This window comes from Ambystoma mexicanum, chromosome 7q (genome assembly GCF_040938575.1).
Source record: "Ambystoma mexicanum isolate Mex_15411 chromosome 7q, UKY_AmexF1_1, whole genome shotgun sequence".
NCBI classification, from domain to species: domain Eukaryota; kingdom Metazoa; phylum Chordata; class Amphibia; order Caudata; family Ambystomatidae; genus Ambystoma; species Ambystoma mexicanum.
In genome coordinates this window covers 566,168,240-566,186,146 of record NC_090941.1, presented here as the reverse complement: position 1 = coordinate 566,186,146, position 17,907 = coordinate 566,168,240, and the positions used below count along the sequence as shown (strand labels likewise).

The 17,907-nt window shown below is 46.0% G+C and overlaps 1 protein-coding gene across 3 annotated transcripts in view; it reads left to right on the top strand.

Moving 5' to 3' along the window:
- The window catches only part of NEK5 (NIMA related kinase 5), a 1,893,692-nt gene that overhangs the window by 1,855,650 nt on the left and 20,135 nt on the right, over nucleotides 1-17,907 (top strand). The gene's annotated exons all lie outside the window — the stretch shown is intronic.

Below are 17,907 nucleotides of genomic sequence, written 5' to 3'. Positions count from 1 at the left end.
GGTATTCATTCATAGTAGTGTTCAGGGCTTGATTCAAGGGAGCATCCCAACCCCAAATGAGGTTTTGAGGCATTCATTTGAAACAGTTAACATTTTATAAAGAAATACTAATCGGCTGCAATACGTACATGTCAAGCTGAAAAGAAAATATATTGCCATTATAAAATCAATACTGTGTGTGATTATCCTGTCTTTGTGGGACAGCCTATTTTTTAAGGGCATGCCAGGTGAAACAGAGTAAGGCCATAGGCCAGTAGATGGAGAGGGAACATTTCGAGAGTTATTTGTGGCAGAGTGGTCTAACTGCTGTATTACTGCCCATCACTAGCCTATTCCTACTTCCTGCCTAGCAACAGGAATATTAATGCACCCTCATTTGTACTTGGAACAACTTGACTTGTAAGGAATTGCCTGGCTTTTACAGAGTCAGTGATGGGGATATCATGTGGGTGAGTGGGAAAATAAGCAATTATATACAGAGATTACATGGTGCCCCCGTATCTCCCTGTGGCATCTGAGAACATATGGCCTACTCTTTATATTCCCTAAATTCCATCAGATAGTGCAATTACTCCCACAACTCCTTATTTCCATTCTTATGGGATAAAGTGTATATAGGGGAGTAAACCATAGCACGGAACATTGAACCCAGGGCTTGTACCACTACAATACCTGCTTATAGCTAGTCCCCTTCATGCACCATATTATGTCATTCCCCTACTCCTTTCTCTACTTTAACAGGAATGGACACACGTCAGTCAGTAGCTCAGTACCTTATGCGCACAATCATTTGTTTTTTTGCCACCATTTTTCCCTCCCTCGTGCACCCCGTTTGTGCCTGCTCCTACTCTGGTGCTAACATAACAACACTCTCTAAAGTGTGTGTGTGTTTTGTTTCAGAGTTCCCTTAAAGTGCTAATCTGGTGAATTACCAGCCCCACACAAGGAATTCTAGTATCACTTTACCCAGATTCATCCCAAGTACAAGCTCTCGCAGTCCTTCACTGTTCTTGCGTGAAGAGGTAATTTCGTCCTACTCTGCACCCTGTATCTGGGTTGCAGCCTGAGTAGGCCTGCCTTAAGTTTCATTACACTGGTTCTCTAAAGATGCCTACCATGGAGGGTATTTCAGTATTGCGTATTCAGCTACTAGGTTTAGGCGTTCAAGTGGTCTGCAGAGGTGGGTGAGGTTCCTTGTCAGGCCTACTTGAACAATGCTTATTCACCTGGCGTAGTCATTCAGGTTGCAGGTAGGGCACTGGATTTCTGACTTACCTCACTGAGGCCCTTGGCCGCAGCTCCTAGTCCAAACAACTATACACTGCATCCTGTGTAACCCAACAAGCAATACTCTCTGTTGAAAGTTGCTTCATCGTTCATGTATACAACCGTACCTCCTACATGTGTGTTTAAACTTTCAACAAAATGTACAATTATTTACCTCAAAGGGAACTCTCTACGGGTAAAGGTCCTATTCTGTTAATACCTCCTGCAGTCATAGTCAAAGATGCTCATTTAATTGATGAGGTAACTTATGAAGATGAGTTACATTTTCCATCTTCACATAAACCTGCTTGATATGTGAAAGGTCGGTCTTGCCTTGCAGTGATTGCTTCCAAAGATCAAGAACAGATATGTGCTGTTCCTGATAGGCTACACCATGAATGATTTTCTGCCCCCACAAATGTAAAGTGGTGTGGACCTATCCCCTTTGCAAGATTCCCTGGTATTCTCCAGCATATTCCCCGTCATCAGGCTGGGAATCCTTGGTAAAAAGAAAGCAGTTTTACTTTAAACTTAAAACTGCTCATCTCCTCTATAGCCTATCAGAGTCCTTTGGGTCATTCTGCCCCCAGCCAATGACACTCACCCTCCTAAACTCCACCCCTGGTGGCCATCTTCCTCGAATTTCGTGGATTTTCTCTTCTTCATCTACCGGCAGCGGGGACCCGTTGTTGGCGAAGTTCATCTTATTCATCGTTGGACCTTCTGTCCATGTCTCCAGCAGAACCAGGCTTAGGCCTACATATTCACCTCAACCATATCTGATGTGGCGAAGAAAAGTCTCTTCATGGCCTGTGAGACTTGTGGCTAGAAGAATATTTTCTTCGACGATTGGTACCTCAAGTGTCTTTATCGTCTTCACCCGGATCACTACACGAAACAAGAGATATGGGGTATATTTTACAACCACGGGAACCACCCCAGGATAACATTTAAATACAAAAAGGTTCCAATGGTTCTATGTCAATCCCAAACCTTTAGGGCACTCTCATCAACCTACACCGGAGGGTACCTGATTTTGTCACAGAAATTTGAAAACATTTTCCTTAGAAAAATACATATTTTATTTACTTAATACATCTAAATTACAATCATAATCATAAACAAATTCGAAACAAAGAATTGTCATACCACTGTAATTGCAGAACGAGTGGTGACTTTCAAACAAAAGATCTACAAAAACACATAAAATATTAAATTGTGTATATCACACTAAATTCACACCACTTATACAACCGTCCTAATTCATTCATTTATGCCATTTCTACTCGATCACACAACATGTTTCATTCCATCCATTCTATGTCAAAAAAGATTTTGCTGGAAATTCTTCAGGGGAGGTAATGCGTGATCACCACACAATCCTATTTGACAATTCTTGTATCACAATCAAATCATAATTTAACGCATAGTTTACTAAATACTATTGCTAATCACTTCCAGATAAACCACACTTCCTGGTTCTTCTTGCTCCCACCAGTGTCAGTTCATCCGTGAGAATGACCTACGGGACATAATACCTCAAATATCTGTTTCATCTTTACTTCATAGCTGATTATCAGTATATAATCACCCTTAGGGACTTTAAATGTGCAAAGGAAACCCAAATTCCTAAAATACTCAACTATAAACTGTTAAGACCTGCATACTCACCCATCACAAATTCTCTTTCCTATTAACAAAAGGCACCCTAAGATGGAAGATTACTCATTCTCCTATCTTCCGAGCCAGACCACCTCTTGTGAGGGGTAGCTACTGTACACCACACATTTCAAGATCGTGTCCTGAAAAAATGGTTAGGAAACACATCAATGCCATGGTACTCTTCATCTCATAAAGATAACTCAAAAGGCAAACTAAGGCGTCTATTGCCGTTTGCCACAGCCTGATCTTCATTCTTCTACTGTCCTCTCTATTCACTACAAACTGTGTGCTCCACACTTCTTAACTCGGGCGGTGAATATTACACATTAGCTCTACAACGTGGAACTGGACCTGGGGCACACCACGCTCCTATAGCGTGTGCTCTGTTTTAAAAATGCCCTGTTCTCCATGGCACAACATACTCCTGCACTCCTCATATATCAGGTGGACAAAATTTTGGGAGAGAATGGCAATGTCGTCTAATTACTTACTTGTGGCTCAAAGTTACACATTCCCACCTACACTGAGGAACAAGAACCAGGGCAACCAACGCTGCTATAGCGCATGCCCTGTTTCAGCAGTGCCCTATTCTCAATGGTACAACACACTCTCATATACAAGATGGGCACAATTCAGGAAGAGAAAGGCGCCACAGCCTAAATAATTTTGGCTCATGAGCCGCGCCTTACACCCTTGTTAAATTGCTACACCATGCTACTGCGGTTCTCAGAGAACACGCTCTCTTGTAACTCTCGTACTTCACACTACACGTGCCTTCATTGCCTGCACCTAGCGAGAACGAAAAACAGAGGGAGGTTAAGGCAACCCAAGTTTACCAACGCTGTGTCCCTCCTTTTCACGCCTCTGCATGGCAAAGCTTACCGTATCCTTAGTCTTACGCTCCTACTTTCGGGTCAGTTACCACGTGACAGGAAGGTAGTATCTCGTTGTCATGCTAATATACCCATGGACTACTAAGGTTCTTTCTTCTAACTCCCTTCATTGTTTAACCATCGCTAATTGCACCATAGTCGTCTAATTCTAATGCTGCTAACTTACAACGCTGACGCCACTCTCCCATCGTAAGTGAGGTGTTGCTAAGAGCTATTAAGTTCCGTCCTGCGTGTTCTAGTCTAGGCCATCATCGTCTCATTTCTTAAAGGGCAACAGACAAAAATACTTAATCTGTCGCAAGGCGCTCACATGCCCCAATTATACACGTAATTCGTTGTTGTACACATATACTTGCGATTAACATGCACAGCATATACCCATCTCAAATAGTAAGTTGGGGGATTGTTAATTAGTTTAGGCTCCATCTCTCGCATCTTTCACCACGGACAATCATAATTTCTCCTCTTTTAGAAAAAACAGGTATCAGTTTGTCCTCTGTCACCACAATCAATATAATACCAATCTCCTGCTCATTCATTACAACTTGTGGCTTACCATTCTGCAAGCCTGTTCATTCAGACCTATGGTTGCACTTTTAGTCAAGTAAATTAATTCATTTTCTTTTTCCTAATGTTTCTATTTTTCCAGGTTCCTGTCACTACCCGGATTTACTTGGTACAGGATAGTACATTTCATCTCTTCTGCCCTATGTATCATTTCAATAAAGTGACTAACCATTGGAGCAGTATAGATTCGGTTCTTTATACAGCTTTTGTGTTCAGTAATGCCGATTTTTATTTTCCTCTCTGTCTTCCCTATATATAACTTATTACAGGGGCATTGGATAACATACACCACCATAGTGGAGTTAAAATGTGTCATGGTATTTTGAATCCACTGTCTAGTCAAGCCTATATCCACTGTGGTACTCCTCTGTGTTTGTTGGCAACATGTACAATTCCCTCATGGTGTGTGTCCCACTGGCTTGTGATTGTCAGTTGTTTAGATTCCCGTCCTACTAGATTATTCCTGGTCACTTGGTCCCTGATGTTCTTACTTCCCTTGAAAGCTATCAATGGTGTCTCTAACGGACTCTCACTGTGTTCCAACACATGGCAATTCTTATGGATTATTTTCTGAATTTCATTAGATAGATGACTATATGTGTTCACAAACACAAGCTTCTCTTTTTTCTCTTCATCTCTTTTATTATGATCTCATAGAGCGTCCCGATTGCAATTTTATGTTCGTTTCATTGTTCTCCCTCTTAATTTTGATGGGTAGCCTCTTTTGTGAAGTTTTTCCCTTAAAAGTTCAGATTCTTGCTGGTAATCTTTCTGATTGGTGCTATTTCTTTTCAATAGGAGGAACTGACTCAGAAGTAAATTATCCCGTGTATGTTTCGGGTGCGACCTGCTATAATGCAGTAACACATCTTTATCTGTTGGCTTGTGGAAGGGTTTGACCGCCAATGTGTTGTTTTCAGTATCAACTACAATTGTTAAATCAAGATAATCAATCGTATTACCATGTTTAGTGTGTCTGAACTTCAGATGGACATCCTACTGATTAATCCGATCCACAAAATTATCAGCTTCAGATTCACTCCCTGTCCAGACAATCAACACGTCATCAATGTAACGATGCCACAGACGTAAATGGGCCTTGTAAGGATTAGCATCTCCATAAATAAACCTCACCTCAAAGTACTCCATATAAAGGTTAGCAACACTTGGGGCTAAAGTTGCCCCCATCGCCGTCCCCTGTATTTGCTTATAGTATTGTCTATTGAAATTAATGTAATTTTCTTTAAGTGCTACTTCCGCGCACCACACTATAAAGGACACGGGTGTCCGTGTATCAATTGTAGTATGTCTCAGCTTCTCTTCTATGACTTCCAGCGACACATCCTGTGGAATGCTAGTATACAAAGCCACAACGTCCAGACTAATCAGTAATTCTTGGTTCGGATTAAAGGCAAACCCTTTGATTTCCTTAATAATTTGCGTGGTATCTTTCACATACGATGTGTCATGATGCCCCCTCCCGGGGAGCCGGTTCAAGCCCAGCGTCTCCGAAAGCGGACATCCAGTCCCCAAGGAAGGACCCAGCAACCCCATATATGGGCCCTTTGGACAGTGTCATAAAAGACATCAGTCCTGGAGCCATAGGCGCCAGGCTCATTATGGGAATGCTTGGGTGCACTTACCTGATGCAGACCATGCTGCAGGATCCCGGCCTCCTTGAGGTCTGTAAGGAACTACTTTACCTGTGGGACTAATTTACCATCTGGGCGTGGTCGGGGAAGGATACATACCTGATTGGAGGAAGGATACATATCTGGAACTTCTTCCAAGGCTATTTAAACCCCACCCGAACAGCCACACGTGCTTCGCGTTGTTCTGCATCTAGCAGCTAGACGCTCACCGTGTCTGCTCCTGCATCCTGACTTCTGCCACGCCTGCCAGCATCCTGGATCACCTGCAAAGGAAGAGCAGAAGAGAACAGAAGAAGGAAAAGTCCTTACCTGCTAAATCCACATCCCGGAGACATCTCGCCGACAATCCTGAAAAGGAAGACTTTAATTTAAAAGTTCATCGCGCCGATCGCTGCAGCGACGCATTCCACTCACCTTCACAGGGAGCCTCCATGTTCAGGAGCGATCATACGGATTCGCAGTCACGCCCCAGCGCCTAGGGAGAAAGACACCAGAACAAAAGGTGAGAGAGAGAAGGGAATAAGGAAAGCTAAATCTCCATGTTAAGACTTACCTGTTGATTCATTCCCTCTTCATTTCGGGTCCGCGCTGCATCCTGGCATTTCCGGACCCCAGCCCCTAAGGGGAAAAAGAGACATCAGCGTTAATGAGCGAATGAAAAGACATTACCAAAAAACGCTCATTAAAGACTTACCTGATTTCTACAAGGATTTCACCACTCATCTCGGGTCGGTGCCTGTTCCCCGGCATTCCGTACCCCGGCCCCTATGGGGAAAAAGACACTAGCATTAGTACATTAATGCATGGACACAAGGGGAACCTCTTATCAAAAAACTTACCTGGAAGCCAAGCAAGTTTGGTTCTCACCAATCCCAAACTCCAGTGAAGTAACTGGATACCAATGCGCCCCTGCATCAGAAGCAGGATGGAGAGCTTGTCCTTCCAGACCCTAAGGTGAGACGCTACGAGAAATCACAGAAGGGTTTCAAGGAGGGTGGGAGGGGAAAGTGGGAGGCCGATTGCATTACCCCGCAGACAGTTAATCCCCTATTTTCGCCTACAGAAGGATACTTCTGCGAGCCAGACAAGCCAGATTTGGGGGCCCGGTCCAGTCCGTCTTCCGAACCCTGCGCATCACCTTAGAACAGGTCACAGCAGCGCGAACCAGGCCAGCGCCTCCGTGGGAGTCAGGTGAGCGTAACAGAACGCGAAGACTTCCTACAAATTCCCACTCAGGTGCTATGGAAAGTTCTGAGACTGATCAGTTGGCCCAATTACTGGGGGAATTACGGGCCGAAGTACATGCCGCTCGTCAAGAGACTAATGCCCTCAGGCGGGAATTAATAATATCAAAGGAAATAACTGATGACCTGGCCAGACAGCTTTTGCAAGGTCGAGCTGGGCAAACTCCTCTACCCGGTTCCGGAGGGAACCCTGCTCCTGTGGTTTCCAGTAACCCTGTGCAGATTAATCTACCTGGAAACATGCCGCTGGCCCCACCCGAACGCTTTGCTGGGGACCCCAAACGATTCGCCGTATTCATGAATCAGTGTCGTTTGCACTTCCTATGCAGACCTGGGGCCTTCCCTAATGATCAGACCAAGGTAGCCTTTGTATTGTCATATCTCAGCAGCTGCGCTGCCGATTGGTCAGTTCCTCTGGTTACTCAAGATGACCCGATTCTCCGTGATTTTCAAAGGTTTCAAGCAAGCATGGAAAGGTTATTTGCTCGACACTCTCAGGGGCAGGCTCTGGATGACGAACTTCTATCCCTACGACAGGGCAATCAGGACCTCCTATCCTATATTGCAAACTTTAATAGACTAATTGTGGAAACGGGATGGCCAGAGGATAAAAGAGTCACATTGTTTTATCGAGGCCTTCGCGGAGAACTTAAAGATGTCTTGGCCCAAGTTGTAAATCCGCCCCAAGAATGCACTGAATATATAGACTTAGTGGTCCAATTGGATCACAGACTTCAACACAGAAAAGCAGATCGGTCCAGGTTTGAGACCCGGGTGTTGGTCAAGACCCATGCTAATCCCAAGGGAGTTGATGTCTCTGAGCCTATGCAAATTGGAGGGGTTAAAGGACCCTTAACTCAAAAGGAACGTGAAAGGAGGCGGCAGTTAAAATTATGTCTTTATTGTGGGAATTCTGGACACTTTCTACGAGATTGCCCGGCAAAACCGCCCCGAAAGGCGGGAGGAGCCGCTGATAAAAACCATGAAGACTCTGTTTCGGGAAACGACTCCGCCCGACATGTGTAGGGGTCTGCTTGCCGAGCTTGAAAACTAACTCTCAGACCTCGCATTTCATTGTGCCAATGGTTCTCGTAGATCCAGAACAGCCTAAGCGGTTGCATGCAATAAAGGCATACATCGATAGTGGGGCTATTGGAAACTATGTGGATCGTGAATTGGTCTCTAGGATTAACCTCCCTCTCCGTTCTAAAACCAGCAAAGATGTTATCACCACAGTCGATGGAACTGAAATTGCCTCTGGACCGGTAACACATTCCACTACTGAGGTGACTCTTATTGGTCCCGACGGCCATCGGGAGGGTGTTGTGTTTGATGTAATCAAGGCTCCACAGTTTCAGGTTATTCTTGGAATCCCTTGGTTAGAGACACATAATCCTCGAATTGATTGGCGAGCTAAGAGAATAACCTTCCCGGATTGTACACAAACCTGCTACCCAGAAAACCTGAAGATTAATCTAGCATCTGTAACCTCTGCCTCCATGCAACTACCTCCGGAATACCAATACTTTCAGGACGTCTTCCAAAAGGAACAGGCCAACACGTTACCTCCTCACAGATCGTACGATTGCCAAATCGATTTGGTGCCCGGTGCACAACCCCCTTGTAGCAGGATTTATGCCCTTACCGAACCTGAGAATCTGCATTTGAGACAATATTTGGATCAATACCTAGCTAATGGTTTTATTCGCCCGTCAAAGTCCCCGGCATCCTCGGCTTTGTTCTTCGTGCCCAAAAAAGAAGGCGACCTTAGAACTTGTATCGATTACCGCGCATTGAACCAGATAACGGTTAAAAACCGTTATCCTCTGCCTCTAATCCCTGAACTCCTTGACCAGGTGAAGGACGCTTGCATATACACCAAGTTAGATCTCCGGGGGGCTTATCATCTGGTACGAGTTAAAGAAGGCGACGAATGGAAAACTGCCTTCCGTACTAAATACGGATTATTCGAGTACCAGGTGATGCCTTTCGGATTGTGTAACGCGCCGGCTGCCTTCCAATACTTCATGAATGATGTCCTTCGGGAACTCATCGATGTTTGTGTTGTCGTATATATCGATGACAATCTGGTGTACTCCTCTTCGGAATCTGATCACAGAAAACACGTCAGGGCAGTACTTGAAAAACTGCGCCAACACAAACTATTTGCTAAATTGGAGAAATGTGTTTTCCATACCACAGAAGTCGAGTTTCTAGGTTTCATCCTGACACCCAAAGGAGTCCGAATGGACTGAAGAAAAGTGGATGCCATCCTCAAATGGCCATCACCTAGCTCTGTAAAAGGGATTCAAAGCATGCTCGGCTTTGCCAATTTCTATTGCAGGTTTATCCCGGAATTTTCACACGTGGTACAACCCATTACTGCACTCTTGAGGAAAAATAAACATTTTGAATGGTCTGAAGAAGCCGAGCAGGCCTTTCAGGATTTAAAAGCTAAGTTTACCTCTGCACCTATATTGAAACACACGCGTCCAGATATCCCTTATGTCGTTGAGACTGATGCATCCAGCCTAGCCATGGGAGCTGTCCTGTCCCAAAGAGATCCCGAAACCAACCAACTGCATCCCGTAGCATTTTGGTCCAGAAAATTCTCGGCACCCGAGATTAATTATGCAGTCACGGACAAAGAACTGTTAGCCATTAAGTCCGCTTTTAAAGCCTGGTGGCATCATCTGCTTGGCGCTCGACATACCATCACAGTGATCACTGATCACCGGAATTTACAGTATTTGAAAAACACCAAGGCTCAGTCATCACGGCAGCTCTGATGGGCTTTGTTTTTCGCTGAATTTTATTTCATGATTACCTATCGACCTGGCTGCAAGAATGGCAAAGCAGGCGCCTTATCCCGAATTGGAATGGGAGAATCTGATACAAACTCAGAACCAGTACCAATAATTCCCGAACAGAGGATTCTAGGCATGACTTTGTTACAGACGCTTGAAGACATTCAAGCCAGAGTGAAACAACTCCTGGACCCTACAACCTTACAGGAATGGATACAAAAGGGATCATACTTTACCATAGATAATGGTTTACCTTATTTCCAAGGACGCTTATTCCTGCCACATAAGGAATTACACGAACTAGTTATTTCCGGTTATCATGATACATTAATAGAGGGACACCCCGGTATTGCCAAGACAGAGGAAAAGGTGAAACGACAATTTTGGTGGCCCTCTTGGCGAAAAGATGTTAAATCTTTTGTGATGTCCTGTGATGTTAAATCTTTTGTGCGCCCAAAATAAAAGTCAAAAGAAAAGACCAGCTGGTCTCTTTCAACCTCTAGACATACCACCAGCACCCTGGCACACCCTATCAATGGATTTTATTACGGACCTGCCTCCTTGTTCGGGGTACAATACTATTCTGGTAATTGTGGATTTGTTTTCCAAAATGGCCCACTTTATTCCTTTGAAAGGTTTGAATTCCTCAAAAATATTGTTCGGCTACATGGATTCCCATCTATACTAATCTCTGACCGGGGAAGCCAATTCATTTCCCACTTCTGGCGCAAATGTTGTCAAATAGCGCAGATCGACGTAAGATTATCGACCAGTCACCACCCTCAGACCAATGGTCAGACCGAGAGGACAAATCAGACCCTTGAACAGTACTTACGGTGTATGTTACAGCAATCTGAAAGCAACTGGAAAGACATTCTTTGGATAGCCGAATACGCATATAATAATTCGGTACACTCTGGAACTGGCCACAGTCCTTTTTTATACTTTGTTTGGGCATCACCCTCGAACCTCAAACCTTGACTCACCTCAGAACCTCGGAATGCCTGCAGTAGAACATCTGCATTCTACAATTACCCAAGCCTTCAAAGAGGCAACTACGCATTTACAACAAGCCAAGAGAAAATACAAGGAGAATGCTGATCTACATCGGAGTGAAGCACCTCCGTATCAGATTGGGGATCAAGTGTGGTTAGCTACCAGACATTTACCACTCAAAGGGCCTCGACCTTTTAACCCAAAATATCTGGGACCATATTCTATTACGGCAATAATTAACCCAGTGGCTGTTAAACTTGATTTACCAGCTAGTATGCAAATTCACCCTGTTTTTCATGTGTCACTTCTGAAACCAGTGGTACCCGGAACCCGACTACTCAAACCTCCAGAACCTATTCTAATAGATGGGGAGCCCGAATTCGAAGTGAAGAACATTTTAGACTCAAAAATGTTTAGGTCAAAACTGTTCTACCTAATTGATTGGAAGGGGTACGGACCTCAGGAGAGGTCGTGGGAACCCAGCGACCATGTGCATGCACCTCGATTAGTCAGGAAATTCCACCGACTCTTCCCAGACAAACCAAAACCCCCGGAGGGAACAACCTTGGGAGGGGCCTTGGGGGGGGAGTGCTGTCATGATGCCCGCTCCCGGGGAGCTGGTTCAAGCCCGGCGTCCCCGAAAGCGGACATCCAGTCCCCAAGGAAGGACCCAGCAACCCCATATAGGGGCCCTTTGGACAGTGTCCTGGCGCCTATGGCACCAGGCTCATAAAAGACATCAGTCCTGGCGCCATAGGCGCCAGGCTCATTATGGGAATGCTTGGGTGCACTTACCTGATGCAGACCATGCTGCAGGATCCCGGCCTCCTTGAGGTCTGAAAGGAACTACTTTACCTGTGGGACTAATTTACCATCTGGGCGTGGTCCGGGAAAGATACATACCTGATTGGAGGAAGGATACATACCTGGAATTTCTTCCAAGGCTATTTAAACCCCACCCGAACAGCCACACGTGCTTTGCGTTGTTCTGCATCTAGCAGCTGGACGCTCACCGTGTCTGCTCCTGCATCCTGACTTCTGCCACGCCTGCCAGCATCCTGGATCACCTGCAAAGGAAGAGAAGAAGAGAACAGAAGAACGAAAAGTCCTTACCTGCTAAATCCGCATCCCGGAGACATCTCGCCGACAATCCTGAAAAGGAAGACTTTAATTTAAAAGCTCATCGCGTCGATCGCTGTAGCGCCGCATTCCACTCACCTTCACAAGGTGCCTCCATGTTCAGCAGCGATCATACGGATTCGCAGTCACGCCTCAGCGCCTAGGGAGAAAGACACCAGAACAAAAGGTGAGAGAGAGAAGGGAATAAGGAAAGCTAAATCTCCATGTTAAGATTTACCTGTTGATTCATTCCCTCTTCATTTCGGGTCCGCACCGCATCCTGGCATTTCCGGACCCCGGCCCCTAAGGGGAAAAAGAGACAACAGCGTTAATGAGCGAATGAAAAGACATTACCAAAAAATGCTCATTAAAGACTTACCTGATTTCTACAAGGATTTCACCTCTCATCTCGGGTCGGTGCCTGTTCCCCGGCATTCCGTACCCCGGCCCCTATGGGGAAAAAGACACTAGCATTAGTACATTAATGCATGGACACAAGGGGAACCTCTTATCAAAAAACTTACCTGGAAGCCAAGTAAGTTTGGTTCTCACCAATCCGAAAATCCAGTGAAGTAACTGGATACCAACGCGCCCCTACATCAGAAGCAGGATGGAGAGCTCGTCCTTCCAGACGCTAAGGTGAGACGCTACGAGAAATCACAGAAGGGTTTCAAGGAGGGTGAGAGGAGAAAGTGGGAGGCCGATTGCATTACCCCGCAGACAGTTAATCCCCTATTTTCGCCTACAGAAGGATACTTCTGCGAGCCAGACAAGCCAGATTTGGGGGCCCGGTCCAGTCCGTCTTCCGAACCCTGCGCATCACCTTAGAAGAGGTCACAGCAGCGCAAACCAGGCAAGCGCCTCCGTGGGAGTCACCGTGGGTTGAAGATAAAAGTCTGCCAGTTTCAACAGTGGTCCTAATGCTGATTCGATGCCTGACACGATAGGTCGACCCTGGGGGCTTTTCCAGACCTTTGTTGATTTTGGGAAGAGTGTAAAACTGGGGCATCCTAGGATTAACCATCACTAGGAAATCTGCCTCTTTATTTGAAATCCAACCCCTTGACAGTGCTTTTACTACTTTCAAAGCTATCATTTTACTGATCTCCTTGGTAGGGTCACCCTCGAGTTTACAATAGCTATTTTCATCTCGTAACTGTCTTTCGCACTAACCAACATAGTCCGTTTTGTTCTGAATCGCTGTGGCGCCTCCCTTGTCGGCTTTACAAATTATGACATTAGGATTTTCCGACAAAGATTTGATGGTGTCTCTTTCTGTCCTACTCACATTTTGATACCAGCCCTTGTCCCTCTTGATGTTTTCTAGCTTAGTTAACCCATTCAGAACCCGATTTTCAAACACTCGGGCTTCTGGACTTCTAGTTTGCATAGGTGGAATAAAAGTGGATTTGTTTCTAAACCACTATCTCCCTCATTCTCAGTCAGCTCTTTATCCATAAAGAACTGTTTGAGATGGATTTTTTTCCTCATGAGGGCATTAAATTCCTGCCTAATAAGAAAGCCATTGTGCTTATTACTCGTCACAAAACCAAGACCACATTCCAAAATTAACCGTTCATCATTAGTAATTATGTGATTCGACAAATTTACAAGAGTGCTTGCATGCTCCTCGTGACCCTAGATTCTATGTCCCAGTTCTAAAAAATGTTGATCTCGTCCAGTCTGGCCTCTTTGGTTACTATTTGGCCTAGACCTACCCCGATCTCCTCTGGGATCTCGTCCACCTGTTCTCCTACCTCTAGAGAAAGGTATTTGTATTCCTTTACTACTGTCATCACTTGAGCTGAATGAAGTGCCCCTAAAGCGTACTCTGCGATTATCTCTTTTCTGTCTATTTTGTCCTGAACCATCTTGTTCTCGTGGATTATAATTCTGTTGCGTATTTCGACCTGTGGCTAGAAGAACAAGTGCCATTATTGTCTTCACCCAGATCACAACACTGAAGGTTGTGGCATCTGCCGTAGTTTCTCATCGAAGACCAAGCAGGATCATCAACGGAAGTTAGTGGTTTGGATGGAGCAGGCGAAGGCCTCTGACGGAGCTTCTGGGCGCAGTCTAGCATCATCCAGAGCCTGCTGGTCCCATGAGTGCACTCCCTCTGGAAAGAAGAGGTTGAGGTCCTTGGAGGATGCTCCTTCTGGGTATATCCAAATGAAGGTGAAGATCCACGCTCCATCTATACCCTCAGCAGTCGCTGCAGCTGCGGAACCAAGTTCTGGAAGGGGTCAGTCTCCGTCGCCATCTCAGTTGACAGTTAGCTTGCCGGCTGGTAGGTTGCCTCTGTCTGCGAGGTAGTCCTTGACCCCACCTAAGCACAAGCCGTCGAAGAGTAGACCTTCTGGAGGCCCATCAGCGGCACTGCTGTCTTAGTCACCGTTGGTGACGCAGGCCCCCGTCTACGGAAACCACATCCACCAGGATCACCACATCGTTGACAGCCTCTCCACCACCGAACAAGACTGCTGCACCGTTGACGATCGCTTTATCAACGACCCCGTCAACGAAGTCAGGAAAACCAGCTCTTCCTTCGTTGACAGAAAGTTCGGCAGCGGTTGTCGTCTCAACATACACGGTAATGACTACTGCAAGGCCTCTGTCAATGGTCAAAACATCGCCATCGGCGCAGCCTGTTCCTATTATGCAGATTCCCACCCTGGTCTCCTTCCCGAAGGATTTTGGTAGAGTGATGGACTTGCTTGAACCTATGGATTTCCTGCCCAGGCCCGCCAATGTGTCTCCTCTGAAATGTCTGCATATCTACACCAGTTCTGAGGACGATTTTCCAGAACACTTATACTCAGATCATGAGGGAGGCCATGACTCGGGAGGGATCACAGTCTCATGATCCATACCAGCTGTCTGTCCTTCCAAGGAGTTTCAGCCCGTCTCTTGCTCCGGCTGCACCATTTGCACCAATTACTGCACCGAGGGATAGGTCACTGGATATCCTGACCACCCTGCATACTTTAGTAGTAGAGATTCAACAGCAGCTGCCTGCTGCTCCTGTACCTGGTCATGCCAGAAGTCCTCCCAGGCCACTTAGGTGATAGCTGACACCGATCCATAGGGAACCGGTCACCCTTGGACCTGGGGCCTTTCCCCCTGTGGAAGAGGAGCCAGTTCGCACAGACACTGTCACTGACACCTCTGCGATTCATACGGATGTGAATGAGGATTATGTTCCCGCTGATGGGGAACCTTCAGATGTTGACGGGCCTGCCAGGGCTTCACCACCAGATGAAATTGGCTCCTTCCACTCTATCATCTCAAAGGTGGCCAAGCTCTTCAATCTGGTGCCAGAAAGAGAAGAAGGAAGGCTTCCTTTTTCAACGAAGAGAGTCCTTGAGGAACACTGTTGTGCCAGTCCCGTAGTTGGACGACGTTTGGGAAGTTGAATTGGCAATCATGAAGGCACCAAATACCACACCATCAAAGTGTGACAGGCTGTAGAAGAAGTTTGGCCCCCAGGTGTCTCAGTTAAATGCATTGCCTTGAGCCAACATATCCCTTATGAGATAGATATCCCCTTCCAGCTTCAGTTGCTCGGGGAAAAAACTTTGACAGGGAGCATAGTGGACCTCGACTCGGCCGTCAATCCATCTTGACTCAGTGCTCTATCGTCAGCTCTGGAAAAGATGTCAGGCATCATACATATACTGCGTCACTGTACCTCAGCACACTGCTCGTAAGGAACATTGCGATCCTTCGATCACTCGATTTTTCACTGAACGTTTGTCGATTTTCTCTCATTGTGAGCAACTATGTCTGCACCCACGGTCTCTTGTTTCAAGAGATGTACAGATTGAAACCCGAAAAAATGTCAGTGACTGACCCGCATGAGATATGCGTTTGGTGCCTCGACACGGGTCACGACACCTAGAGTTGCTCATCTTTAATTTTTTATTTATTTGGATTTATAAAGCGCCAGTGGCCCAGGGGCATTGTGGAGCTGTTACAAGATACTTAGCTTGAGCAGAACATACAGTTTACATAGTGAGATACAGCATACTTATTTCAGCCAGCGAACAAATGCAGGTCAGGCTACAAGGAGGCGTTAAATACAGTAGTAGCGGTGGATATGTCCACCCTCTGGGGGGGGGGGGTGCGCTAGTGGAAGAGTTGTGTTTTGAGTGCCCTGCGGAATAAAGAGATTGAGGGCTCTTTGCAGAGGGCGGGTGGTAGCACATTCCAGTTCTTGGGGGCTAGGACGGCAAAGCTGGATCCTCCTGCTTTGAGTCTTTTGTAGGTAGGGACCAGGAGCTAGTTGCAGTGTTGGGTACGTTTAGGTCTGTTAGAGGTGGCTCTGTGGATAGTTTCTGACAGGTATGGCGGGGCTGTTTAGGATAGACATGCGTGTGTGATGGAAAGAGATTTGAAGAGAATGCGCTCTTTCACTGGGAGCCAGTGGGTGTTTCGTTTGGCCTGGGAGATGTGCTCTCTCTTGGGAATGCTGAGGGCTGCTCTTAGTGAGTTGTTTTGTGTAGTTTGTAGTTTATTCAGGTTTTTGGAGGATGTGCCTAGGAATAGGACGTTACAGTAGTCTAGTTAAGCTCCCACTGTGGCCCTTGCTATGGCTAGGCAGTTTTTAGGAGAGAGGTAGGGTTTGACAGCATTAATGATCTTAGTTGTTAACGCCGCAGAGGATGCTATTACGTTCACTTGGCGTGACATGGAAAGTGTGGAGTCTAGGTATATCCCTAGAGTTTTGGCAGCTGTTGCAGTGGTGATGGTCATTTTGTCAATGTTGAAGGATGCAGACTTGCTATCCAGTTTGCTGAGGACTTGTTTGGGACCGACCAGTAGTATTTCTGTCTTGTCTCCATTGAGACAAAGACCATTAGCCACCATCCAGGCCTGGATGGTCGCGTAGATCTTGTTGAGTGTGGCTGCATCTTGTTCATAAGAACCAGTAAGTGGGAGAAGACCCTGGGTATCAACGGCATAGTTAGTGTATGCTATGCCGTGATCATCGAGGTTGTTGAAGAGAGGGAGGGTGAAGATATTGTAAAGGGTGGGTGAAGTGCAGGATCCCTGGGGGACTCCGCAGTGGATGGGGGTTGCGCAGTCCTGGTCGGAGAATACTCTCATGAGTCTTCCTTCGAAGAAGGATATGATCCAGGAGGTGGCTTGTTGGGAAAATTGTACAGCATCTTTGAGATGTTTGCAGAGGATCTTGTGATCCACAAGATTGAATGCAGCTGAGAGGTCTAGGAACAGGAGCAGTGCTGGTTTCCCTTGGTCCATGGTTTGCTGTAACTGCACTTTTAAATCTAGTAGGGCTGTCTCAGTCCTGTGGCGTGGCCGGAAGCCTGATTTCCTTTTAAGGATATTGTTGTTTTCCAGGTATTGTAGAATCTGTTGGTAGGCTGCCTTATCTATTAACAGAAAAAATAGTTATCGGCCTATATAGTTGTTTGGTTGGTTTGGATCAAGTGATGGTTTTTCCAGGAGCGGGCAAACCCAAGTTTCTTTGTGGGAGGGCGGGGGGGACGACACCTGAAGATAGTGAGGTGTTGATGAAAGCAGTGAGAAATGGGAGTGGAGGTTCTGTGCAATCTTTAATCAGGGACGCACTGCATGTGTCCCCCTTACAGGAGGAGGGTTTGATTTCTTTCATGAGTGCTATGACTTCTGTTTCAGTCACTTCTCTGAATGAGAATAGTTGGTTGTCTTTTTTGTC